At 43.5% G+C, this 27,790-nt stretch overlaps 1 long non-coding RNA gene across 1 annotated transcript; it reads right to left on the bottom strand.

Annotated features, from left to right (window-relative positions):
• Positions 1-5,267: 5,267 nt before the first annotated feature.
• Positions 5,268-25,973, bottom strand: LOC126927108 (uncharacterized). Its single transcript, XR_007715163.1, has 2 exons — positions 25,826-25,973; positions 5,268-5,345 (listed from the first exon to the last, which is right to left on the bottom strand). It is a non-coding gene; the product is annotated as an uncharacterized LOC126927108 (long non-coding RNA).
• Between the last annotated feature and the right edge of the window lie 1,817 nt (positions 25,974-27,790).

The raw sequence follows: 27,790 nt of genomic DNA, 5'->3' as shown, positions 1-27,790 counted from the left end.
TCATGAGTTGTTCGCAGTTGGCGGCGTATCCCCGGGTCGTTAGCTGGGTTGTTGTGTCAAGAAGACGTCTTTTTCTTGTGTCTACAAACAACCCGTAATGGCTCAGGAAGTCCAGGCCGATGATGGGGGTTTGCACGTCGGCGATCGTGAAGTGCCATTTGAAGGCACGTCTGAGGGACAGGTTCAGCTCCATCGCCAAGGTGCCGTACGTTGCGATGGGCGTCCCATTGGCAGCGAATAATTCGTACGCTGCTTTTTTCACGACCCTGGATAGCCTGCTTCGGGGATAAACGCTGATGTCGGCCCCGGTGTCCACTAAGAACGAGGTTTTCGTTCTCTGATCCACGATGAATATGCGGCGTGATCCGAAGCCGTCGTCGTCCGCCGCTTTTACGGACGGCTGGGGTCGTTTCCCGTCTTCCACTTACACGGGACGGTGCATTTTGTGGCGCGATCGCCGAATCTCGCGTGATAAAAACAAATTCCGTCCTGACGCGGGTTGTCTCGCGAACGGGAACGGCGACGGCGTCGAGTAAGGGAGTACGAGCGTCTTCGCGGTCGACGATACCCGCCGATTTTTAAAGCCTTAATTTCCTCCCTCAGCCTGCCGACTTCGGCGGCCAGCGCGTTGTTTTTGTCTGCTTGCGATGCCGGTAGCTCGGAGATTGTGCCCACCCTATGCGCGCGGTGGCCGTGGCGATCGTACGCCTCGTCGATTCTATCCGCAGTCCTGTTCAGCTTTTCTATGCTCGTATCGTCAACTGCGGCCAGGACTTCCCTGGTACGGACTGGGAGGCGGTTCCTCCACAGGTTTAGAATGAACTCGTCGGACGCGAGCGGGCTGGCTAGTTTCTTTAGGTCATTGTAAAACTGTGAGGGCTTTCTGTCGCCCATCTCTTCGCGTTCAACTAACCTTTCAACCTTGACGCTGTCCGATTCTGTCAGGACGCGGATTAGCTCGCTCTTCAGTTTCTCGTACTGGCCGGTGGCGTGGAGGTTGGTCACGGTGTCCTCTATCTTTGCGAGGTATGGTGGGTCGAGGAATCCTATGAGGGCTAAGGCTTTTTCGTCATCGTGGCTAATGCCGGCTACGCCGAAATACTACTCTAGGATCGAAAACCAGATCCCGAACTTCGTAGGCATAAATGGCGGCACGCGGAACGAAGCACCGGCTGGAGTTGGTTTGCTCTCCTTTTCCATAGTGTGATTTGCGGACAATACTGTACACACCGCGACTAGTCTATCACTGTCTCCTCTTACACAAAAAAAAAAAATCACGTCGGGGTCACCAGTTGAGGTGATAAGGTGTCGATTAATTCACACAAACACCGGAATATATCTAACTACGTAGTTTATTAGAATATACCCGATGCTTACACTAGTCGTACAATATACTTGCTGTTTCGTTTCGCGGTCGCTAATCGATCGGCGCAAAGAAGTATCGGTTAATTGTCGCTGCTCGAATCTCTCGGTAACTAAGAACGCGTCGCTACCCTGTCCGCTATATTTATATCCGCCGGAGTTGACGACAGGCGTTGGGATTTGAATTTCGAGAATGTTCTCAAAACGTCCCAACGGACGCCGAGCTCGCGACCTGTTTACAATTGTTGGTTTTTTGGGTAGCTGACTCACGAGCCTATGGTCACGGCAAAAACGACGGATTTGGCCTAATGATTGGTACCGCCTAAGGTCGATAAATCTATAATTAGCTCGTATTTGAGTAAACACGGTTTCTTGTGTAGCGGATTTGCTGGGCAAAAACCATGATGACTTCTGTCGACAAGTACCGCTACATCTTAAAGGTCTGATTACTCGCTACTGGGGAGTATATGTCATCGGCTATGTTTCTTTGTTGGAATCCTCTTACCACTAATCTAGTCTTATACCTGTCATCTGATTTTCTCGTGTAAACCCATTTTACATCTAATACGTCTTTGCCTTTTACCCTTTCTACCAATTTCCAAGTTTTATTCTTATAAAGGCATTCCATTTCCTTATCCATAGCTTGTTTCCAATCTTCACTATCTTCGCAACAAATCGCCTCCTCAAATGTACAAGGGATATCTACTCTACAATAATTTGCATGGATTTCACTAATGTTTTCTTTTTCTGGATATCTTACTGGAGTTCTCTTATTACGTGTAGATCTTCTAGGGATGTTTATGCTTTCAAGACTGTTATCATTTTCATCTTCCCTACTTTCTAACTCTTCCTTATTCAGGTTTACCAATAAATCATTATCCACAATGTCATCGTTATCTTTATCGAATGAATTTTCCATAAAGCCGATATATTTTGTGTCTGTTCCTATGACCTCTACATGTCTCGCTATTGTTATTTTCCCACCTAATAAGACTCTGTAACCTACTTCACTGTATTTTCGAGCTATCGCGGGGAGACGAGGTCGTTAGAATATGCGCCAACGGGAGTCGTAAATTCCCGTTACGATCAGAATGATCGACACCACGAATAGTTCGATCCCCGTATTTCGATTAAGATAATAGGGGTGATTCAGGTATGATAACACTGTGGCTGACAGAGTTAAAATTTATATTTCCAACACTTAATATACACGAATGAATAGATATAAACACTTAATAACTTATCACGCTGCAATAATAGAGTAGCACGGTATGAGACTTAATGTTAGAAATTCGGCGTTAGATCTTTGACTCAATGTGTAACGTTCGACGCGTCACAAGGAACTGATCGACTTTAGATGATTTCTTTGTCTCATCTTTAAGACGATCCCCACTATACTTAGGTCACGCCACCGTTCGCGCCTATGATCACGTATGTCTGTTCTTGCGTGGAAAACGTAACGGACCAAATTCGATGTTTCGAGAACTCGCTGCTTGGCGACAGCTATGCGCTCGTCGATACATTGTATATGATCCGGCGGTCAGATAAGACGATCTCACCGAGACATTGTAGGGCCGCGAGTGACGGTTAGAAAATACAGACTGTGTTAAGCCTCGTGGCGTAACATTCACTATATCCCAACAAAAATCCCATATCTGCCTTCTTATCCCATTTAGAAACTCTTTTTTGTTCTGGTCTTCTTACAAAAACTTTACTTCCATATAGATGTAGATTTTCAACACTTGGTTTTCTCCCGAAGAATATTTCAAAAGTGTCTTTCTCTCTATAGTATTTGCCAGTATTCGATTTTTGAAGTATACCGCTGTACAAACTATTTCCGGTCAGTATCTTTTATGTACTTTCGCTTCCGCTAACAAGCAACGCGCCATGTCCATAACTGTTCTATTATACCTTTCCGCTGTCCCGTTTAACTCATGTACGTAGGTTGGGCAATTATTAATTCTGATACCTTTATCCCTAGCATATTTATAAATTCGATTATTCAAATACTCTTTTCCATTATCACATCTCAATATTTTTAACTTCTTGCCCGTCAAATACTCGGCTTCATTTACAAACTGTACGAAACAATCAAAGACCTCACCCTTTGATTTTATACAATAAACTCTAGCTATTTTGCTATAATCATCGATAAATGAGATGAAATATTTCTCTTCATTGAATCCGGTAGTCTTAAAGGGACCGCACACGTCCGTATGAATAATTTCCATTATCTCCCTAGCCTTAGTTTGATTATTTTTGAATGGTAAATTGTGCATTTTACTTTCTATGCACACCCTACATTTCAAAAATTCCTTCTCAATTTCATTCGGTATACAGTAACTAGCTGCTCTTTACCCAAAATATTTAAATATTTAAAATTTACGTGTCCTAACATCCTATGCCATCTTTCCTTTTTACTCATACCACTACGTTCGGCGCTGTTTGCTAAGTGCTCCTTCCCTTTCAATATACTTTTCATTCTATATGTTCCCTTTTCTTTAACCGCTACCGCTGTAAGCTTATTGTCCTCACCTATTACTTTTGCAATATTTCCTTTTGAAATAACCGTGTTCTTATTATCTGTTAGCTTGCCTAAACTAATCAAGTTTGCGGACACTTCTTTCGCGTAAAAAACGTTATTCATATTTATTTCATTTTCTTTCCAAACGCTTCAAAATAAGTTATAACATTCCCTACTTTTGTTGCCTTTATCGATCTATTATCGCCTAAATATATATTTACCGGTTCTTTAAGGTCAATACAATTGTCGAAATAATTTACGTTGTTAATTATGTGATCTGTGCAACCGCTATCTAATAGCCACATTACTTCATTATTACTTATCTCGTTCGCCTCGCCGCTGTGTGCTGCGTGCGCCATTGCTATCAATGTGCCTGATCTTGAGTTACCATGCTCGCTCGTGGCGGTTGTTGATTGACGATGGAAATTTCCACGTTCCCTGCTCGTATTTCCTTTGTTTTCTCTTCCTCTGCTGCGACCACATGTTGACCCACGCCAGAAACTGTTACTGCTTCCCGCTTCGACGCCATTTTGACACTCTCTCGCAAAATGTCCTACTCTTCCACGTCTGAAGCATCCTTCCTTTTTTGCAGAAAAGGCGTTGATTTGCATTTCTTCTCGATTGGACTTATTTTTCTTCTCCGCTATTTCAATTTTATTTTTTACATACGCTACCGTTTGATTTTCTGCTTTCATGCATCTACTATATCCGGTATGTAGGTGTATTCTTCGGGTAACGTATTCAGCATGTAATTTAGTTTTTCCCTCTCACTCACTTGTGCACTCGCACATTTTAATTCGTTTATTAATTTTTCGAAATCGCTAAAGAATGTTGCTGAATCAGTGTATTTCTCAAGTCTTATCTTTTCCTATCTCCTTCTGCATACGATATGTAGTGCCGTCGACGCTTTCAAGTACATTTTATCAAACTTTTTTACTATCCCATATGCCGTTTATTCTTCTCTAATATATTCCAATTGTCTATTTGTAACGGCATTATAAATTATATTTATTGCCTCCAGATCCTTTTTGTCCCAGTCTACATTGTCTGTTTCTGTATTCACCCTGTCTTCAACGAGTTGTGACAATCTCGCATTCTTTACATCTGAGAAGCATCGTTATTCTTTGCTTCCACATACCGTAATCCTCACCATCGAAAATAGGTATCATGATTTCCGATCTCTCCGTTTTAAATGATTCCTGATCTCTTACTCAAGCGTTCCTACGTGCTCGAAGTGTATTTTTCCTCTTTGTAACCTTTGAACGTTTCCTTCCTTACTGAGAATTCACACGAACTAACTCGCAATATTGAAAAACACGCACTAAAATAACTTACAAAATTATGAACCACGCTCTGCTACCATGAAAAGATATAGAATGGATTCGGAAATACAAATAATTCCCTTTATTTAGCACACAACTGTTATACATATATCTTATACTCTTAAGACCTCAAAATCCTACTCGCACGCACGCTTGTTGTCAACCGACTCTTCCAGATACTTCTAACGACTGGCTCTTGTCTTTTGTCTCAACCAAGACCCGGACGTCCTCTGACGCTTACACACACATTCACATGTACAGTGTAAATGTATCATGTTCCTAACAGCGTAATTAGGAACGTGACGCTGGGCAAATGCCTCAGCGATCAACAGCTACAGGACGTCGAAGACCTTATGACAAACCCCCCCAGACACGGGACGCTAGGATACCGACATTGCCTGGCGGAAATCGATCGTTTTTCGCGTTAGACCGAAGCCGTTCCCATCGCCGACATGGAGGCGGCAACCGTTGTTTCAGCCATCCTTTCCACGTGGATATTCCGTTTCGACGTACCTTTAAGGATAAGGACCGATCAAGGACGCCAGTTCGAGTCAAACTTATTTAACGAATTATGCCTGTTCCTCGGCATTAGGCATTTACGAACGACAGCCTATCACCCCGTGACCAACGGGATGGTAGATCGCCTGCCCCGACAACTAAAAGCAGCAATCAAATGCCACGATACGAGCAACTGTGTAGAAATCTTGCCAATAGTTTTATTAGGCATACGAACAGTTATTACGGACGTGAAAACGACGACAGCCGAAATGGTTTATGGCACCGGCATACGATTGCCGGCAGAATTCTGTGTACCAACGAAGCAACAGGCCAAGTCGAAATACGGAAGCCGTCTAAAGTCTTACGTATTTCTACGTCACGATTACATCGGAAACCCCTTACAAGCACCCTACGGCGGACAGCATCAATTTATATCGAGAGCAAAAAGGACCATTGCGATTGAAGTTAGCAACAAGAACGTAATCGTACACTTAGACCGTCCGAAATGCGTGAATTTTTATTGCACGGTAACATTGAACACCATTACAGCGAAAATCGCGAAGTAATAATACCACCTGATGTTTGAAACGAGCAAAACAAAGAGGACTCAGGAATTCATCACTCCAGGTGCGCGGGCAGAAAAGTTCGCTTCCCTATTCGTTCCCAGCCAGGCCGTCGATAAGCTAATGCGAAAGAACTACCAGCGACATAAATATAAGTCGCAGATGAAAGAACACCGCAACATTCTATTTGGAATTTTGGGAAAATCCCGAAACATTGTAATCTAGATTCTACCGTAGCGGTAATTAAACAATTGTAGTCATCCAGTCCGATTGTAATTGTTCGAAACTTGTGATACCGAACATGGCCTCGAGGCGACAACCAGTCACCGAACGTAGCCGCGGTCAAGAGATGAACGTTTTGTCTAATAAAGCCATGGAGTAATTCTATATCTGTCCTTAAAAGAAATACTTGGGACGGGACACGACAGTAAACATTCCAACGGTTTCTGTCCCCAGTCTCGCCACACGCAGACATCCGTCGGATAAGATGATTGCCAGATATCAACGCATCTCCACAGTATATGTTTAGCTAGCCTGAGGACCCATTATAAACCTTAAGATTTAGTTAACTAAAGTCCTTAACAGTCCTAAACAGGCAAACAGTCTTTGTTCCAACTACGGGATGATAGGTGAAATATATTTTTCTACGGACGACGCTTCCCGCTAGCAACGTTCCCCCAAGGGTTACTAGCATACTTCTCTAACCATCAACCTGGAAATTATCCAATTAACAGTAACGTCACTTTCAATCTCTTTCCGAGCGAAGTCTTTTCTCCACGTTTCCGATGTTCTGGTACCCTTAGACACACCCATCATAGTTTTCCTCTGCAGCATCATCGTGCCGGAAAATCATTCTCTCGTGAGGTCACATTAGCCAGTTACAAAGAGCCTTAACACTCGGTGGATATTCTATGTTTTGACAAAGAGTTTGTTCAGTCCTACCTATTCCGTAGATAAGGAAGTATGGTACAACTTGGAATCAGGATGAAAACGAATTCTGTTATCCCGTTGACCACGGCTTTGTTATTGAACCCAGGATCATTGTCATTAGCTTCTCGAGTACCTCATCACCACGACTACTTTCCAATTATATAACAATCATATTTACACTAGTAAATATCTGCTCTATTGCATAACTACAAACGTCTAAACCAAATGAAGATTCGTTTCGCGCCTCTAACTCTAATCATAATGTGAACCCGATGTAAGTGAAAATACATGCACATACCATCGATTCTGCCTGACCAGCATTCTCACCCGGAACCGGAACTCGAAGTGCACCGTGACGAACAGCTCATATATAAGCCTCAACTCTTAGCCAAACCGTCGGTCGTGCTCGCGCAACAGTAGAAGCAACATGGAGTTTTTTAGATCTCTACTACGCGTCGTTGGTTTGTTCGTGCCAAGTAAGGTAGATATCACTTCCGAACTACCACTGGAGGTTTCGCACTTGATACTTCGAAAATGGGATCCCTCGTCCCTGCAGAGCGCCGCGCTTGTCTCGCGCTAATGGTTCAACGTATGTAGATCCGACAATTGTCTACGGCGGAAAGTGAGACGTCACATGCGACATGCGAGCAAGCGGGTCAAGATGCAATTTCTCGGACCTGCAGCCGCTAAAGCTACCAACCAAGAATCAAGAAGTAGAGGACGCGGTGAGGGCAACCTAAGGCACGAAATAAGTTTATCCGCTGCTCGTACGGCGGTCGTCGTTGGAAGGTTACGCGGTCCTCTGAAAATTTCGATGCGAGATCGCCCCATCGATGTTGGACCAATAAAATGTATTAGACTCTAACTCGTGTAAATACCTTAATTTGACTGCTTGCTCTTGCGAGAACTTGAAACGGTCTTGTCCGGATTCAGAACTGTAGCGCGAAGCTTGAAATAAAATGGTTTTACTGAGACGGCAATGTGTCTCAGTCACGATAATACTATCTGTATCGTAATAGGCCCATTATTGAATATTAACTACAATGTATCATCGCTGCAATTGCAAATTTGTCGTCAATTAGATGCGAGATATACTCCTCATTGCCTGCCAAATACAGCTCACATCAGCTGGCTCGTGCTATTATATCATCTCAGGTCCTCGACATATCAAGCGTAATTGCAGTTTTACAAATTAAGGTTAACATATTCAAATGAATGTATCTCCGTTTCTATTGCACATATGGCGACAAAGCGATGCCCTTTACATTTCACATCCGATGTCATGTGCACCGCACATCTGCTGGTTTGTACCATGTCAACTCCGGCCTCTGTCAAACCTAGCGAAATTGGTGCTTTGCATATTCATGATTAATTATTCAAATCACCGTATCGCCGTTTGCATTGCAGATATGCCGACAATTCTATGCGCGATATACGCCACTTTTTCTGCCAAACACAATGTATATTACCTGGTTTGAGTTATGTAACGTGTGGGCGCAGCCAAACTCAGCGTATACGCAATTATGCATTTTCGGGCGAAATATTCAAATATTACATATTCAAATGAACGTATCTTGGTTTCTATGTCGCCTATTCCATGCGCAGAACATTCCACATATGATGTCAAATCAGCCGGTCTGTGCTATGTCAACTCTGGACCCTGTAAAATCCAGCGTAATTGTAGTTTTTGTTGTTAATGCTTAAATATTGCATTCAAAGATTCGCCGCTTCTTTTGCACATATGTCGACAATTCCATACGCCTTGTACTCAGCATTTGCTGTAGTTTCATTGCCCATCAGCTCGTTTGCGCTGTGTCAACTCTGGTCCCTGCAAAATCCAGCCCAAATGCAATTTTCTATGTTCGGGCTTAAATATTCAAATCAACGTTACTCCGATTCAATAGCACATATGTCGACAATACGATGCGCTTTATATTCCACATTGACTGCCATACGCAGGGCGCTTCATCTGGTTTAAGCCGTATTAAATCCGGACCGAGTCAAATCCAGCGTATTTGTAGTTTTGCATATTCAAGCCTTGTTATTAAAGTGAAAGTATCTCCGTATCCATTGTAGGTACGTCGACAATAGGATGTACGTAATACTGCACATTTGCTGCCAAATACAGCACACACCAGCCCGTTTGCACACTGTCAAGACTGGACTCGGAGAAATCCATCGAAATTGCAGTTTTGGATATTAATGCTTACATATTCGAATCAAGGTATCTCCGCTTGTTTTCCAGAAACATTGGCCATGCGATGCGCGTTATATTCCACATCTGATGCCAAGTACAGTGCACATCATCCGGTTTACGCTATGTAAAATCTGGACCCAGCCAGATCCAGCGTAGTTGCAGTTTCGTATATTCAGGATTAAGTATTCAAACCGACGTATCTCCGATTCTATGGCACATATGGCTACAATTAGAGGCTCGTTATACTCCAAATTTGCTGCCAAACACAGTGCACGTTATTCCGTTTGATACATGTAAAATCGGGACCCAGCCGAACCCTGCGTATTTGCAGCTTTACATATTCAGTATTAAATATTCCAACCAACGAATCTCCGTTTCTATGGCACACTTACAGACAATTCGGTGCGCGTTATATTTGACAACTGATGTCATATACAGCGCACATCAGTAGGTTAGCGTTTTGTTCACTCTTGTCCCTGTCAAATACACCATAATAGCAGTTTAGCATATTCATGCTTGAATATCGAAAGCAACGTATCTTCGTTTCTATGGCAGATATGACGACAATTCGGTGAGCGTTATGCTCCTGATTTGCTGGTGAGCACACAGCACATCTTTCGATTCTATCATCTCTTCTGTCTTTCGTCTTCTCTGGTCACTGACAGATTCAGCGTAATTGCTGTTTTGCATATTCATGCCTAAATGTTCAAACCAACGTATCAGCGCTGCTGTTGGATACATATCGCAAATGCGATGCGCGCTATACTCCACAATTACAGCCAAATACAGTACTTATTCGGTTTGCGCTATGTCGATTGTATTTTCGAGCTATCGCGGGGAGACGCGTTCGTTTGAATACGCGTCAATGGGAGTCGTAAATTCCCGTTACGATTGGAATAATCGACTCCACGGATAGTTCGATCCCCGTATTTCGCTTAGGATAATAGGTGTAGTCGTTGTGGTATAACACTGGGGGTCACAAAGTTATAAAAAATATATGTATTTCCAACGATATATACAATCACACTGAGTAAGAACGCCGTTGCTTAAGATACAGATAACGAAGAAATGGATTATTCTTAGATGAGAGTGTGAACTATAGGAGCTCTAGGTCCGTGAGAGCTGTAGGAGCTGTCGGACTTCTGGATACTGTGAGAGAAATAGGAGGCTCTTAGAGATATAGGAACGGTGAGAGTTATAGGGATTGCAGGAACTTTAGTCACCGCGAGAGACGATGGAACTCTGAGAGATATAGGAACGGTAAGAGTTATAGGGATTGCAGGAACTCTAGTCACCGTGAGAGATGATGTAACTGTAAAGTTTATTCTGATGTGAGTACGAAGCTCTGTATTGGTGTGCCCTTAGAGCGAAGAACGCGCATTCGTTGATTACATTGTTAGTTAGGAAAGTGAGGGCAATGATCCGCGATGCCGATTGGTTATGACTAATGTTAGAAAGGAAGAGAGGAGGAAGAAGCATCCTACCAACGTGGGTCCTAGGCGACATTGTTTATGGGAAATCTCAGATTTTCCGTTAGGTAGATGTCCGCTTTTTTCGTTAGGCCAATACCCGCCTTCTCCGTAATTCTTAAGAGGGCGTAATAAACCCAAGGACCCTTCTAAAAACCGACCGAAAACACTTCTAGAATTAGAAAGTCTTTTCGAGCGAACAGATTGACTTAGGCCATATGTGCGAACAATGCAGTTGGGATTTCGGCTTTATGATGGGTCCTTGGGCCTATGGAGGATTCGAAGGATGGCACGTGGACCGTTGGATGCCAAGCCGCGCGGGATGGAGTGCAGATGTGTTGCGCGCCAGAACATCGACTCTGGTCTCTGTTATATGCAGTGTAATTGTTGTTTTGCAGATTCAGACTCAAATATTCAACTCCACGTATCTCCGTTGCTGTTGCTGATATGTCGACAATTCGATGTGCCTGGTACTCCACATTTCTTGCCAAATACATCGTTTGCCAGCCAGTTTGCGCTATATCCAGACTGGTCCCAGACAGATCAAGCATAAATATAAATCGGAGATGATAGAACACGGGAATCTTCCGTTTAGAATTTTGGGAAAATCCCGTAACATTGTAATCTAGATTCTACCATAGCGGTAATTAAACAATCGTAGTCATCTAGTCCGATTGTAATTGTTCGAAACTTGTGATACTGCACTTGGCCTCGAGGCGACAACCAGTCACCGAACGTAGCCGCGGTCAAGGGATGAACGTTTTGTCTAATAAAGGCATGGAGTAATTCTATAGCTGTCCTTAAATGAAATAATCGTAGCGGCACGTGACAGTAAACATTCCAACGGTTTCTGTCCCGTGACTCGCCACACGCAGACTCTATCCGTCGGATAAGATGATTGCCAGATGTCAACGCATCTCAACAGTATATGTTTAGCTAGCCTGAGGACCCATTATAAACCTTAAGATTTAGTTAATTAAAGTCCATAACAGTCCTAAACAGGCAAACAGTCTTTGTTTCAAGTACGGGATGATAGGTGAAATCTATTTTTCCACGGACGACGCTTCCCGCTAGCAACGTTCCCTCAAGGGCTACTAGCATCCTTCTCTAACCATCAACATGGAAATTGTCTAATTAACAGTAACGTCACTTTCAATCTCTTTCCGAGCGGAGTCATTTCTCCACGTATCCGATGTTCTGGTGCCCTTAGACACACCCATCATAGTTTTCCTCTGCAGCATCATCGTGCCGGAAAATCATTCTCTCGTGAGGTCACATTAGCCAGTTACAAAGAGCCTTAACATTCGGTGGATATTCTATGTTTTGACAAAGAGTTTGTTCAGTCCTACCTATACCGTAGATAAGGAAGTATGGTACAACTTGGAATCAGGATGAAAACGAATTCTGTTGTCCCGTTGACCGCGGCTTTGTTATTGAAACCAGGATCATTGTCATTAGCTTCTCGAGTACCTAATTACCACGACTACTTGTCAAATTATATAACAATCAAATTTACACTAGTAAATATCTGCTCTATTGCATAACTACAACGTCTAAACCAAATGAAGATCCGTTTCGCGCCTCTGACTCTAATCATAATGTGAACCCGATGTAAGTGAAAATACATGCACATACCATCGATTCTGCCTGACCAGCACTCTCACCCGGAACCGGAACTCGCAGTGCACCGTGACGAACAGCACATATATAAGCCTCCACTCTTAGCCAGACCGTCAGTCGTGCTCGCGCAACAGTAGAAGCAACATGGAATTTTTTAGATCTCTACTACGCGTCGTTGGTTTGTTCGTGCCAAGTAAAGTAGATATCATTTCCGAACTACCACTGGAGGTATCGCACTTGATACTTCGAAAATTGGATCCCTCGTCCCTGCAGAGCGCCGTGCTTGTCTCGCGCAAATGGTTCTACGTTTGTAGATCCGACAAGTGTCTACGGCGGAAAGTGAGACGTCACATGCGACATTCGAGAAAGCGGGTCAAGATGCAATTTCTCGGACCTGCAGCCGCTAAAGCTACCAACCAAGAATCAAGAAGTAGAGGACGCGGTGAGGGCAACCTAAGGCACGAAATAAGTTTATCCGCTGCCCGTACGGCGGTCGTCGTTGGAAGGTTACGCGGTCCTCTGAAAATTTCGATGCGAGATCGCCCCATCGATGTTGGACCAATAAAATGTATTAGACTCTAACTCGTGTAAATACCTTAATTTGACTGCTTGCTCTTGCGAGAACTTGAAACGGTCTTGTCCGGATTCAGAACTGTAGCGCGAAGCTTGAAATAAAATGGTTTTACTGAGACGGCAATGCGTCTCAGTCACGATAATACTATCTGTATCGTAATAGGCCCATTATTGAATATTAACTACAATGTATCATCGCTGCAATTGCAAATTTGTCGTCAATTAGATGCGAGATATACTCCTCATTGCCTGCCAAATACAGCTCACATCAGCTGGCTCGTGCTATTATATCATCGCAGGTCCTCGACATATCAAGCGTAATTGCAGTATTACAAATTAAGGTTAACATATTCAAATGAATGTATCTCCGTTTCTATTGCATATATGGCGACAAAGCGATGCCCTTTACATTTCACATCCGATGTCATGTGCACCGCACATCTGCTGGTTTGTACCATGTCAACTCCGGCCTCTGTCAAACCTAGCGAAATTGGTGCTTTGCATATTCATGATTAATTATTCAAATCACCGTATCGCCGTTTGCATTGCAGATATGCCGACAATTCTATGCGCGATATACGCCACTTTTTCTGCCAAACACAATGTATATTACCTGGTTTGAGTTATGTAACGTGTGGGCGCAGCCAAACTCAGCGTATACGCAATTATGCATTTTCGGGCGAAATATTCAAATATTACATATTCAAATGAACGTATCTTGGTTTCTATGTCGCCTATTCCATGCGCAGAACATTCCACATATGATGCCAAATCAGCCGGTCTGTGCTATGTCAACTCTGGACCCTGTAAAATCCAGCGTAATTGTAGTTTTTGTTGTTAATGCTTAAATATTGCATTCAAAGATTCGCCGCTTCTTTTGCACATATGTCGACAATTCCATACGCCTTGTACTCAGCATTTGCTGTAGTTTCATTGCCCATCAGCTCGTTTGCGCTGTGTCAACTCTGGTCCCTGCAAAATCCAGCCCAAATGCAATTTTCTATGTTCGGGCTTAAATATTCAAATCAACGTTACTCCGATTCAATAGCACATATGTCGACAATACGATGCGCTTTATATTCCACATTGACTGCCATACGCAGGGCGCTTCATCTGGTTTAAGCCGTATTAAATCCGGACCGAGTCAAATCCAGCGTATTTGTAGTTTTGCATATTCAAGCCTTGTTATTCAAGTGAAAGTATCTCCGTATCCATTGTAGGTACGTCGACAATAGGATGTACGTAATACTGCACATTTGCTGCCAAATACAGCACACACCAGCCCGTTTGCACACTGTCAAGACTGGACTCGGAGAAATCCGTCGAAATTGCAGTTTTGGATATTAATGCTTACATATTCGAATCAAGGTACCTCCGCTTGTTTTCCAGAAACATTGGCCATGCGATGCGCGTTATATTCCACATCTGATGCCAAGTACAGTGCACATCATCCGGTTTACGCTATGTAAAATCTGGACCCAGCCAGATCCAGCGTAGTTGCAGTTTCGTATATTCAGGATTAAGTATTCAAACCGACGTATCTCCGATTCTATGGCACATATGGCTACAATTAGAGGCTCGTTATACTCCAAATTTGCTGCCAAACACAGTGCATGTTATTCCGTTTGATACATGTAAAATCGGGACCCAGCCGAACCCTGCGTATTTGCAGCTTTACATATTCAGTATTAAATATTCCAACCAACGAATCTCCGTTTCTATGGCACACTTACAGACAATTCGGTGCGCGTTATATTTGACAACTGATGTCATATACAGCGCACATCAGTAGGTTAGCGTTTTGTTCACTCTTGTCCCTGTCAAATACACCATAATAGCAGTTTAGCATATTCATGCTTGAATATCGAAAGCAACGTATCTTCGTTTCTATGGCAGATATGACGACAATTCGGTGAGCGTTATGCTCCTGATTTGCTGGTGAGCACACAGCACATCTTTCGATTCTATCATCTCTTCTGTCTTTCGTCTTCTCTGGTCACTGACAGATTCAGCGTAATTGCTGTTTTGCATATTCATGCCTAAATGTTCAAACCAACGTATCAGCGCTGCTATTGGATACATATCGCAAATGCGATGCGCGCTATACTCCACAATTACAGCCAAATACAGTACTTATTCGGTTTGCGCTATGTCGACTGTATTTTCGAGCTATCGCGGGGAGACGCGTTCGTTTGAATACGCGTCAATGGGAGTCGTAAATTCCCGTTACGATTGGAATAATCGACTCCACGGATAGTTCGATCCCCGTATTTCGCTTAGGATAATAGGTGTAGTCGTTGTGGTATAACACTGGGGGTCACAAAGTTATAAAAAATATATGTATTTCCAACGATTTATACAATCACACTGAGTAAGAACGCCGTTGCTTAAGATACAGATAACGAAGAAATGGATTATTCTTAGATGAGAGTGTGAGCTATAGGAGCTCTAGGTCCGTGAGAGCTGTAGGAGCTGTCGGACTTCTGGATACTGTGAGAGAAATAGGAGGCTCTTAGAGATATAGGAACGGTGAGAGTTATAGGGATTGCAGGAACTTTAGTCACCGCGAGAGACGATGGAACTCTAAAGTTTATTCTGATGTGAGTACGAAGCTCGGTATTGGTGTGCCCTTTGAGCGAAGAACGCGGATTCGTTGATTACATTGTTAGTTAGGAAAGTGAGGGCAATGATCCGCGATGCCGATTGGTTACGACTAATGTTAGAAAGGAAGAGAGGAGGAAGAAGCCTCCTACCAACGTGGGTCCTAGGCGACATTGTTTATGGGAAATCTCAGATTTTCCGTTAGGTAGATGTCCGCTTTTTTCGTTAAGTCAATACCCGCCTTCTCCGTAACTCTTAAGAGGGCGTAATAAACCCAAGGACCTTTCTAAAAACCGACCGAAAACACTTCTAGAATTAGAAAGTCTTTTCGGGAAAACAGATTGACTTAGGCCATATGTGCGAACAATGCAGTTGGGATTTCGGCTTTATGATGGGTCCTTGGGCCTATGGAGGATTCGAAGGATGGCACGTGGACCGTTGGATGCCAAGCCGCGCGGGATGGAGTGCAGATGTGTTGCGCGCCAGAACATCGACTCTGGTCTCTGTTATATGCAGTGTAATTGTTGTTTTGCAGATTCAGACTCAAATATTCAACTCCACGTATCTCCGTTGCTGTTGCTGATATGTCGACAATTCGATGTGCCAGGTACTCCACATTTCTTGCCAAATACATCGTTTGCCAGCCAGTTTGCGCTATATCCAGACTGGTCCCAGACAGATCAAGCATAAATATAAATCGGAGATGATAAAACACGGGAACCTTCCGTTTGGAATTTTGGGAAAATCCCGTAACATTGTAATCTAGATTCTACCATAGCTGTAATTAAACAATCGTAGTCATCTAGTCCGATTGTAATTGTTCGAAACTTGTGATACTGCACTTGGCCTCGAGGCGACAACCAGTCACCGAACGTAGCCGCGGTCAAGGGATGAACGTTTTGTCTAATAAAGGCATGGAGTAATTCGATAGCTGTCCTTAAATGAAATAATCGTAGCGGCACGTGACAGTAAACATTCCAACGGTTTCTGTCCCGTGACTCGCCACACGCAGACTCTATCCGTCGGATAAGATGATTGCCAGATGTCAACGCATCTCAACAGTATATGTTTAGCTAGCCTGAGGACCCATTATAAACCTTAAGATTTAGTTAATTAAAGTCCTTAACAGTCCTAAACAGGCAAACAGTCTTTGTTTCACCTACGGGATGATAGGTGAAATCTATTTTTCCGCGGACGACGCTTCCCGCTAGCAACGTTCCCTCAAGGGCTACTAGCATCCTTCTCTAACCATCAACATGGAAATTGTCTAATTAACAGTAACGTCACTTTCAATCTCTTTCCGAGCGGAGTCATTTCTCCACGTATCCGATGTTCTGGTGCCCTTAGACACACCCATCATAGTTTTCCTCTGCAGCATCATCGTGCCGGAAAATCATTCTCTCGTGAGGTCACATTAGCCAGTTACAAAGAGCCTTAACATTCGGTGGATATTCTATGTTTTGACAAAGAGTTTGTTCAGTCCTACCTATACCGTAGATAAGGAAGTATGGTACAACTTGGAATCAGGATGAAAACGAATTCTGTTGTCCCGTTGACCGCGGCTTTGTTATTGAAACCAGGATCATTATTATTAGCTTCTCGAGTACCTAATTACCACGACTACTTGTCAAATTATATAACAATCAAATTTACACTAGTAAATATCTGCTCTATTGCATAACTACAACGTCTAAACCAAATGAAGATCCGTTTCGCGCCTCTGACTCTAATCATAATGTGAACCCGATGTAAGTGAAAATACATGCACATACCATCGATTCTGCCTGACCAGCACTCTCACCCGGAACCGGAACTCGAAGTGCACCGTGACGAACAGCACATATATAAGCCTCCACTCTTAGCCAGACCGTCAGTCGTGCTCGCGCAACAGTAGAAGCAACATGGAATTTTTTAGATCTCTACTACGCGTCGTTGGTTTGTTCGTGCCAAGTAAAGTAGATATCATTTCCGAACTACCACTGGAGGTATCGCACTTGATACTTCGAAAATTGGATCCCTCGTCCCTGCAGAGCGCCGTGCTTGTCTCGCGCAAATGGCTCTACGTTTGTAGATCCGACAAGTGTCTACGGCGGAAAGTGAGACGTCACATGCGACATTCGAGAAAGCGGGTCAAGATGCAATTTCTCGGACCTGCAGCCGCTAAAGCTACCAACCAAGAATCAAGAAGTAGAGGACGCGGTGAGGGCAACCTAAGGCACGAAATAAGTTTATCCGCTGCCCGTACGGCGGTCGTCGTTGGAAGGTTACGCGGTCCTCTGAAAATTTCGATGCGAGATCGCCCCATCGATGTTGGACCAATAAAATGTATTAGACTCTAACTCGTGTAAATACCTTAATTTGACTGCTTGCTCTTGCGAGAACTTGAAACGGTCTTGTCCGGATTCAGAACTGTAGCGCGAAGCTTGAAATAACATGGTTTTACTGAGACGGCAATGCGTCTCAGTCACGATAATACTATCTGTATCGTAATAGGCCCATTATTGAATATTAACTACAATGTATCATCGCTGCAATTGCAAATTTGTCGTCAATTAGATGCGAGATATACTCCTCATTGCCTGCCAAATACAGCTCACATCAGCTGGCTCGTGCTATTATATCATCTCAGGTCCTCGTCATATCAAGCGTAATTGCAGTTTTACAAATTAAGGTTAACATATTCAAATGAATGTATCTCCGTTTCTATTGCACATATGGCGACAAAGCGATGCCCTTTACATTTCACATCCGATGTCATGTGCACCGCACATCTGCTGGTTTGTACCATGTCAACTCCGGCCTCTGTCAAACCTAGCGAAATTGGTGCTTTGCATATTCATGATTAATTATTCAAATCACCGTATCGCCGTTTGCATTGCAGATATGCCGACAATTCTATGCGCGATATACGCCACTTTTTCTGCCAAACACAATGTATATTACCTGGTTTGAGTTATGTAACGTGTGGGCGCAGCCAAACTCAGCGTATACGCAATTATGCATTTTCGGGCGAAATATTCAAATATTACATATTCAAATGAACGTATCTTGGTTTCTATGTCGCCTATTCCATGCGCAGAACATTCCACATATGATGCCAAATCAGCCGGTCTGTGCTATGTCAACTCTGGACCCTGTAAAATCCAGCGTAATTGTAGTTTTTGTTGTTAATGCTTAAATATTGCATTCAAAGATTCGCCGCTTCTTTTGCACATATGTCGACAATTCCATACGCCTTGTACTCCGCATTTGCTGTAGTTTCATTGCCCATCAGCTCGTTTGCGCTGTGTCAACTCTGGTCCCTGCAAAATCCAGCCCAAATGCAATTTTGTATGTTCAGGCTTAGATATTCAAATCAACGTGACTCCGATTCCATAGCACATATGTCGACAATACGATGCGCGTTATATTCCACATTGACTGCCATACGCAGAGCGCTTCATCTGGTTTAAGCCGTGTTAAATCCGGACCGAGTCAAATCCAGCGTATTTGTAGTTTTGAATATTCAAGCCTAGTTATTCAAGTGAAAGTATCTCCGTATCCATTGTAGGTACGTCGACAATAGGATGCATGTTATACTCCACATTTGCTGCCAAATACAGCACACATCAGCCCGTTTGCACACTGTCAAGACTGGACTCGGAGAAATCCAGCGTGATTGCAGTTTTGGATATTAATGCTTACATATTCGAATCAAGGTATCTCCGCTTGTTTTGCAGAAACATTGGTCATACGATGCGCGTTATATTCCACATCTGATGCCGGTTTACTCTATGTAAAATCTGGACCCAGCCAGATCCAGCGTAGTTGCAGTTTCGTATATTCAGGATTAAGTATTCAAACCGACGTATCTCCGATTCTATGGCATACATGGCTACAATTAGAGGCTCGTTATACTCCAAATTTGCTGGCAAACACAGTGCACGTTTTTCCGTTTGATGCATGTAAAATCGGGACCCAGCCGAACCCTGCGTATTTGCAGTTTTGCAGACAACCAGTCGCCGAACGTAGTCGCGGTCAAGGGATAAACGTTTTGTCTAACAAAGGCATGAAGTAACGCTATAGCTCTCCTTAAAAGAAATACTTCGGACGGGGCACGACGGTAAGCATTTCAACGATTTCAGTCCCGTGGCTCGCCACACGCAGACTCTATTCTTTGAGTAAGATGATTACCAGATGTCGACACGTCTCGACAGTATATGTTCAGCTAGCCCGAGGACCGGCTATGAATCTTAAGATTTGTTTAACTAAAGTCCTTCAAACCGACAAACAGTCCTCGTTCCAACTACGAGAAAATAGGAGAAATCTATTTTTCTCACGAACGACACTACCTCTTCTCGAAGCTCTTAAGGGCGGCTAGCATCCTTCCCTAACCACCAACATGGAAATTGACCAAATAACAGTAACGCCAATTTCCCTCACTTTCCGAACGAAGAATTTTCTCCACGAATCCGATGGTTTCGTGCCCTTAGGCACACCCATCATAGATTTCCTCGACAGCGTTACCGTGATGGAGATCCACTCTCCCGTACGATCTCGACGACGATTCAAGTAACCCTCTGATACGTAGTGATTGCCCCATGCATTAACATTGAGTACAACATAGACGCTAAAGAAAAGTAGAGTTCGTCATCCCGTTGACCGCTGATTCGTTATTGAGCCTAGGATCATTGTCATTAGCTTCTAGAGTATCTAATTACCGCGATTACTTGTCCAATTCCATCATAGTCATATTTGCACTAGTAAATATCACCTCTATTGCATAATGATCACGTCTAGCGCCAATAGGGATTCGTTTCACGTCCTTAACCCTAACTCTAATCTTAACGCCAACCCGACATCTGAAGTGGGATCAGTGCCGACTATAACAGTGCTAGCACTTAAGACCATCGTGCGCAAGTAATTCAGTCGCTAGTGCAAAAATCGAGTGTGAAACCTAACAATTTTTCGCTACCACGTTTTAACCCTTAAAATCGCGTGCTCCGAATCCGCTGCATGGGGCGCAGCTGCCAACCTGATTATGGAAGGAAACTATAATTTCAATAACGAGTGGCGAGTCGACTCGTGCGTACTGGAAGCATCAACGGATAGATCAAGTCATCTGGGTGAATCGTTTCCATTTTACTCCGATTCGGGAGCAGCGCGTTCACTAATTAAAGAGTCCACGGCCTCGAGATTTTCTGACAAAGGAATGACTGACATATTAGTAATGCGAGGGGTAGGGAATACCTGTATTAAACAAATGCCACCCATTTGTTCATCGTGTGAATTAATGATTTTTACATCGAAGATAATTTCTCATGCCCTTCCTGATAGTTATTTAAAATATGATATCGCGATTAGTTGCGGAACTCTAAGTCTGGGTTTTGACGTAACATTACACAAAATAGCCTCGCTATGTGTAAAACAAAAATAATTAATGTCTGTAATGAAACCACTGCAAACGAGATCGTCGTTAATGAAGTTGACACTGATGTACATGGTAATAATAAAAGTCGATCAATTTCTCTTCTCGTCAAATTCAAAGATTCATTCGTTACGGGTTTCCTACGTATTCGCGCAAATACAGGCCGGTTAGAAATACGATTAATTGATCCTAACACCACCGTACGAGGAAGTTCTTATAGACTTACCGAGGAGAAGCGAAGAGCGGTACGTGAGAAAACGAGCGTTTTAATTAATGCAAAGATCATAAGGCCTAGTAATTCGCCATTTGCGAGCCCTACGTAACTCGTGAAGAAGAAAAACGGCTCAGATAGATTATGAGCAGGTTCCCGAGAGCTAAGTCAAAATATGGTCGCGGATCGGTACCCTTTACTCCTTATTGCGGATCAAGTCGCGAGATTGCAAGAGGCGAGATACTTTATTAGCCTGGACATGGTCAGCGGGTTTCACCAAAGTCCTATTTATCCTAATTCAGCGGAGTATACAGCGTTCGTTACCCCCGACAGATAATATGAATAGATAACGATGCCGTTTGGACTGAAAAATTGCACCGTCCGTCTTTCGGAGGGCTATTCGCAACGCCCCAGGCGACCTCGCTCATTCGTACGTTATTATTTATTTCGATAACGTCCTAATTATTGCCGACTCGATAGATCAAGCTTTACAAAGATTGAAACACCGTATTAGATACCCTCGTAAAAGCCGGATTCTCTTTTAGCTTTGCGAAACGTTCTCTCAAGGACATCGGTGCTCTATTTGAGATATGTAATTCATAACGGAGGAGTTCGTCCCGACCCGGGTAAAATACACACCTTAAGTTCTTTACCTGTGCCAACGACCGTCACACAGTTCATCCCAAAATTCTCACAGATGAGGAAACTACGCGCTCATCCCTGTACGCGCTCATCTCAGATAACAGAAATAAAACTTGGACAGATAGACACGAAAAAATAAGACAACAGGTAGTTTCCGTCCTGACCGACGCGCCGGTGCTAATGACATTCAACCCCAATTACCCGATAGCACTACCTACTGATGCTAGCTCGGAGAGTTACGGGGCGATTTGGCGCATCAAGCCGAAGGTAAGAACAAGGTAATAGAGTATTACAATAATAGAACCAGCCCCGCCGAATCCAGATATCACTCCTATGAACTCGAAACATTAGCTATCGTAAACGCCGTAAAACATTTCCGTCACTATCTACATGGACGGAAATTTCTTGTCGTCACGGATTGCAACTCGTAGAAAGCGCTGAGTAATAAAGTACATTTAAATGACAGGGACCAGAGGTGATGGACTTACTTGCAGACTTTTATTTATGACTTTATGTATCGGGAAAGTAAACGGACGGCTCACGTAGATTTCTTTTCGCGAAACCGCACAGGCGTTGACCCTATTAAATTCGACAAAATCAAAGAGAAAATAGTTAATCTGGCAGAAATTTCGGAAGATTGCCTGTTAGCGGAACAACGTCGTGATTCTCAAATCTTGGAAATCGTCAAGGAATTGCAAAACGATGGGCTCGCGGGAGACATCGCGAATACATACGAATTAAGGTCCGGTACTATTTACCGTAGGATACAAAGAAACGGCAGGACTCTCTGTTTACCTATAGTCCCAAGTGGTTTTAGATGGTCTGTTATTAACCGTGTGCACCAGTCAATTATGCAGTAAGGTTGGGAGAAACTATACGAATATTACTGTTTCGAAGTGATGGCGAAGTACGTTCGCCGATTCATTGAGAACTGTCATGCTTGTCAAGATTCGAAAGCTAGTTTAGGTAAGGTACAAGCCGAACTGCATCCTATACCTAAGACCAGCATACCCTGGCATACGGTCCACATGGACATAACAGGCAAGTTGAATGGTAAAAGCGATTCAAAGGAGCACGTCATTGTTTTGATCGACGTCTTCACTAAATTCGTATACCTGCATCATACTCGTAAGATAGATTCCCTTAACACCATTAAAGCGCTTAAATCCGCTATATTTTTATTCGGGAGGCCCTGCCAGATAATAGCAGATCAGGGAATATGTTTTAAGGGTAAGGAATTTCGAGAATTCTGCGAAAGCAAACGAATTAAAGTTCACTTGATAGCGACCGGTGCTAGTAGAGCCAAGGGACAGGTAGAGCGTGTTACGGGTGCATTGAAAATTATGTTCACGGTAGTGGAAACGACCGGGCGGCCGTGGCAAGACGCGATTGGGGAAATACAGTTGGCTTTGAATTGCACCACCAACCGCGTGACAAACTCGAGCTCATTTGAACTACTAATAGGTAGAACGACAAGACCGTACGATCTGTTGTTACCCGATAACATCAAAAGTATCGATATCTCCAATATAAGACGACAGGCAATAAAGGGGATGGAAACTAGTGCTAGGTATGATGAGGATGGATTTGACAAAATTAAAGCTAAAGCGGTTAGGTTTAACCTCGGTGATTTCGTATTACGCAAAATGAGGAACGAAATCAAACCAAATTAGATCCAAAATTTAGAGGTCCATTTGTAATAGCAGAAGTTTTGAAAGGAGGCATGTATATCTTAAAGGTATTAAACGGTAAGCGATCGTTCAAGTACAGTCACGACATGTTGAGGAAAATGCCAGATGGTTGCACCCCTGCCGAGTTGGATGTCTGTAGTGAAGGCCATAACAGTGGCCATGACGATACGAGTACTTCGATCTCGGAAGATTAGTAGCACTATGCCAATAACACCCGGCAGGGGAAGTTCGCACGCTTTTCATTTCATGGTAACAGTGTGATAAAGCTCAGAGAGAACGTGTGATGTGGCTCACACACTTTTCATGGTAACAGTGTGATAAAGCTCAGAAAGAACGTGTGATGTGGCTCACACGCTTTTCATGGTAACAGTGTGATAAAGCTCAGAAAGAACGTGTAATGTGGCTCACACGCTTTTCATGGTAACAGTATGATAAGGCTCAGTGAGAACATGCGATGTGGCTCACACGCTTTTCATGGTAACAGTATGATAAGGCTCAGTGAGAACATGCGATGCGACTTGCATGCTTTTCGGGGTGACAATATGATAAGACTCAGTGAGACCGTGGAACGAAGCTCTATGTGCTCATACGATCTAGAAGACCGAGATCCTTTGGAGTGCGAAATCGAAAATGGTCCATCATGCCGTTACGATCCGACTGATAACCTGCAGGATGCAACTATCACATTGGATACTAAGTATAACGCTACTAATTTTCATAATCTTTTATTTTTCTGCTGCCAAATCCCCGAACAGGATTTGTTGCTACACTGGACCCTTGCCTTATTCGAACATCTAGTTAAATTGTGAATAATGTTAATTGTATCGAGTCTAATGTTAGGAAACTCAATATTTTAGTTACATACGAGGACGCGTGATAGTCAGAATGGCCGTGTCGGAGATGAAAGAACACCTGAAACTTCCCTTCGGAACTTTGGGAAGACCCCTAGTACTGTAATTTAGACTTCACCATAGCCGTATTATGAAACTGTTGTCATTCAATCCGACTGTACTTATTTGAGATGAGGTAACGTGCGTGATAGGTATAGAAGAATCACTCGGTATTGTTTAACAATAACTGTTTATTTGCTTGTGTTCGTGATATACACTAGCGCGCCGAAAGCACGGTACAATTATCGATTCAAGATTACAAGTTCAAGCTCGGCGTGATACTTTACGCGGTGGTTCGAGTCGAGACGATTGCACATACGTCGAGAGATTCAGATTCGCTATTACGTACGACTGCGGACGAACAATCCAGAAGGCGTCTTCCAACTTGCCTCGCGGCTCGCGATAGAACAGAATGAATTTGTGTCGCGATGATGCTCCTTAGGAGAACTATGTTTGGGTGTGTCTAAGGATACGGGATCATCGGATTCGTTAAGAAAAGTGTTAGTTCAGAGAGTGAGGGAAAGGGACGTCGCTGTTAATTGGCAAAATTGTGAGTTGGTTGTTGGAAAGGGATGACCGCTGCCCTTGAGAGAAAGTTGCTAGCGAGGAGCGTCGTACGTAAGAAGAAGCAGATTTCCCGTAGTGGGTGGTATGTGTAGGGACTACTGAGACAAAGACTATTTGTCCCTTTAGAGAATCTTAGCTGCATGAAACCTAAGATTTATAGCGGGTCCTTAGGCTCGCTGTAAATATTCGGTGAGAGTGTATCTGACAGACATCTGGCAATCATCTGTTCGAAAGGTAGAGTCCTTGTGTAGCGAGGCATAGGACAGAAACCGTTGGGAAGTTTGCTGTCGAGTGCCGCTACAGAGATTTATGATAGTGAGCTCGGACTCGAGGAGACAGTCAGTCGCCGAACGTAGTCGCGGTCAAGGTATGAACGTTTTGTCTAACAAAGGCATGAAGTAACTCTATAGCTCTCCTTAAAAGGTATACTTGGGACGGGGCACGACGGTAAGCATTTCAACGATTTCTGTCCCGTGGCTCGCCACACGCAGACTCCATTATTTGAGTAAATACATGAGCAGCTAGTACGAGGACCCGCTATAAACCTTAAGATTTGTTTAACTAAAGTCCTTCAAACCGACAAACAGTCCTCGTTCCAACTACGAGAAAATAGGAGAAATCTATGTTTCTCACGATCGACGCTTCCTCTTCTCGAACTCTGTGAAAAGATATAGAATGGATTCGGAAATACAAAAAATTCCCTTTATTTAGCACACAACTGTTATACATATATCTTATACTCTTAAGACCTCAAAAACCTACTCGCACGCACGCTTGTTGTCAACCGACTCTTCCAAATACTTCTAACGACTGGCTCTTGTCTTTTGTCTCAACCAAGACCCGGACGTCCTCTGACGGTTACACACACATTCACATGTACAGTGTAAATGTATCATATTCCCAACAATATCTTATACTCTAAAGACCTCGAAATCCTACTCGCACGCACGCTTGTTGCCAACCGACTCTTCCAGATACTTGAAACGACTGACTCTTGTCTTTTGTCCCAACTAAGGCCTGGACGTCCTCTGACGCTTACACGCACATTCACATGTACAGTGTAAATGTATCATGTTCCTAACAGCCACGAACAGATCGATAACCTTATTTCTGTTAGGATAATCGGGGTGGTTCAATTAAGTATACACTGATTTAACAGGTATAAATTACAGTTCATTCAAACAACTTGCCTAGAGAAATATAAACTGCTAGAGCATAATTAGGAACGTGACGCTGGGCAAATGCCTCAGCGATCAACAGCTACAGGACGTCGATGACCTTATGGCAAACCCCCCCAGACACGGTACGCTAGGATACCGACATTGCCTGGCGAAAATCGATCGTTTTTCGCATTAGACCGAAGCCGTTCCCATCGCCGACATGGAGGCGGCAACCGTTGTTTCAGCCATCCTTTCCACGTGGATATTCCGTTTCGACGTACCTTTAAGGATAAGGACCCATCAAGGACGCCAGTTCCAATCAACCATATTTAACGAATTATGCCTGTTCCTGGGCATTAGGCATTTACGAACGACAGCCTATCACCCCGCGACCAACGGGATGGTAGAGCGCCTGCACCGTCAACTAAAAGCAGCAATCAAATGCCACGATACGAGCAACTGTGTAGAAATCTTGCCAACAGTTTTATTTGGCATACGAACAGTTATTACGGACGTGAAAACGACGACAGCCGAAATGGTTTATGGCACCGGCATACGATTGCCGGCAGAATTCTGTGTACCAACGAAGCAACAGGCCAAGTCGAAATACGGAAGCCGTCTAAAACTACGAATAGAAAAGATCAGGCCTCATCCGATTACGCGACACGGCGAAAAAGAAACCTCCGTGTTCCACTCGAAACATCGTCTTACGTATTTCTACGTCACGATGCCATCGGATACCCCTTACAACCACCCTACGGCGGACCGCATCAATTTATATCGAGAGCAAAAGGGACCATTGCGATTGAAGTTAGCAACAAGAACGTAATCGTACCCTTAGACCGTCCGAAACGCGTGAATTTTTATTGCACGGTAACATTGAACACCATTACAGCGAAAATCGCGAAGTAATAATACCACCTGATGTTTGAGATGAGCAAAACGAAGACGACTCTGGAATTCATCACTCCAGGCGCGCGGGCAGAGAAGCTCGCTTCCCTGATCGTTCTCAGCCAGGCCGTCGATAAGCTAATGCGTAAGAACTACCAGCGACATAAATATAAGTCGCAGATGAAAGAACACCGCATCATTCCGTTTGGAATTTTGGGAAAATCCCGAAACATTGTAATCTAGATTCTACGGTAGCGGTAATTAAACAATTGTAGTCATCCAGTCCGATTGTAATTGTTCGAAACTTGTGATACCGAACATGGCCTCGAGGCGACAACCAGTCACCGAACGTAGCCGCGGTCAAGGGATGAACGTTTTGTCTAATAAAGGCATGGAGTAATTCTATAGCTGTCCTTAAATGAAATAATCGTAGCGGCACGTGACAGTAAACATTCCAACGGTTTCTGTCCCGTGTCTCGCCACACGCAGACTCTATCCTTCGGATAAGATGATTGCCAGATGTCAACGCATCTCAACAGTATATGTTTAGCTAGCCTGAGGACCCATTATAAACCTTAAGATTTAGTTAACTAAAGTCCTTAACAGTCCTAAACAGGCAAACAGTCTTTGTTCCAACTACGGGATGATAGGTGAAATCTATTTTTCCACGGA

The sequence above is a fragment of the Bombus affinis genome, unplaced genomic scaffold (assembly GCF_024516045.1).
Source record: "Bombus affinis isolate iyBomAffi1 unplaced genomic scaffold, iyBomAffi1.2 ctg00000074.1, whole genome shotgun sequence".
NCBI classification, from domain to species: Eukaryota; Metazoa; Arthropoda; class Insecta; order Hymenoptera; family Apidae; genus Bombus; species Bombus affinis.
The sequence above is the reverse complement of the archived record's forward strand: the minus strand, read 5'-3'. Positions and strand labels throughout refer to the sequence as shown.